This window comes from Dreissena polymorpha, chromosome 9 (genome assembly GCF_020536995.1).
Source record: "Dreissena polymorpha isolate Duluth1 chromosome 9, UMN_Dpol_1.0, whole genome shotgun sequence".
In the NCBI taxonomy this organism is placed as follows: Eukaryota; Metazoa; Mollusca; class Bivalvia; order Myida; family Dreissenidae; genus Dreissena; species Dreissena polymorpha.
Window position 1 is genome coordinate 2,974,838 of NC_068363.1, and position 1,557 is coordinate 2,976,394.

Below are 1,557 nucleotides of genomic sequence, written 5' to 3' on the forward strand. Positions count from 1 at the left end.
TTATATATTGATATGTCTGTCAGAAACCAAACGGACACATTCAAAGACGCTATGTTTATCAGACTACTTGCTCGTTTGCTGGGCACTAGCACCATGTCTATCTGCGTGTCACTTTTGACGACAGCAGGCACAGATGACCGCCGTGGGTTTGCTTTATTGTATGCGTTTGGCACAACAAATACTATCGTAGCCTAACGTACGTTTTGTGTTCAGCTTTTGTTAAACATATAAACATATATACATATATACAATTAGCATGTTGATACACGGATTAATTAGCATGCTGATTGTGTGTATATTTACTTTTTCAGGTGAAAAAATAAAATACCCGTGATTGAATCGATACTCGTAGATTTCATGATTTTGTCAGTCGCCATTTTTGCCAATACCGACCAGAGTTTAACATTAGAATTACTGATTCTTGGTACACATTTTTTTAATATTTTTCAATTGCTAACACCTTAAAAACAGGTTATAACATTAGTAAAATTGGTTCATTTACGACGACGGTAAGAACACGCGATTCTGGTCGTATTGTTCAAAGATGCTATGTTCATCAACGCCGCATAAGGAAGACAAATTGTACTCGTCAACATGTGGATGAGATGGTCGACAGTAGGCTTTCTGTTACAAAAAGCCTGCCCGCTCACAGCAAATACTCAACTTCTTCCTGGCCGCTCTTTCAATGAATAAGTATCAAATGCCAAGCTGCCAGTACCTTATCAACATCCAAAAACAATAAGGAAATTGTAATGCCTTCCACAACTTTTTTTCACAAGTGTCCTCTTTTATTAGCTGTTTCTGTTTTGCACTTGCATTCATTCTAAAATATTTGTTTTCACTCGGAGGTGAAATAGCGGGATCATATGGTGCTTGAATTCAGTGGAATTGTTCACTTTTTGATTAAAGCAACAAACTTGGCACATTTGTAGATTAAAGTATTTAAAAAATTCTGTTTTTGGCATTGAAATTAGATGTTTTATGTTATAAATTAATTAAAATATGTTTCTACATGAAAAAATGAATTAAATATTGCATATAACTCAAAATGGCTTCCAAAATGGCCGCCTAAAGTACCAAAAATAGGATTTTCCTACTCCAATCTATAATTTCAATATTCAACGAACGTATAAGCAAGTGTTTTCCTTTTTTGTATTTACAGATACCTTCATTTGTATAATATGCTCAACATATTGTGTCAGTCCTAAAATAAAGAAATAACTGCATTCAACGAGTTCACTCTTCCAGACCTTAAAGCTGCCTTAAAATCTAACCGCGGTCACATCCTCCACCACATATTGTGCTTGTATTCAGTGGAATTGTTCACTTTTTGATAAAAGCAACACACTTTGCTCATTGGTAGTTTAAAGTATTTAAGACAAAATAGGCTATGGACCCAATTCATATTTTTCAAAATGGCCGCCATTTTCAAAATGGCCGCCAACCAATCAAAAAAGGAGAAAATATCGAGGTGCTGATTTTGTGTTGCGATCTTTTACAAATCAAATGAAATATTGCAATACTTTATAACTAATTATGCTGATAATCAAAAATCTT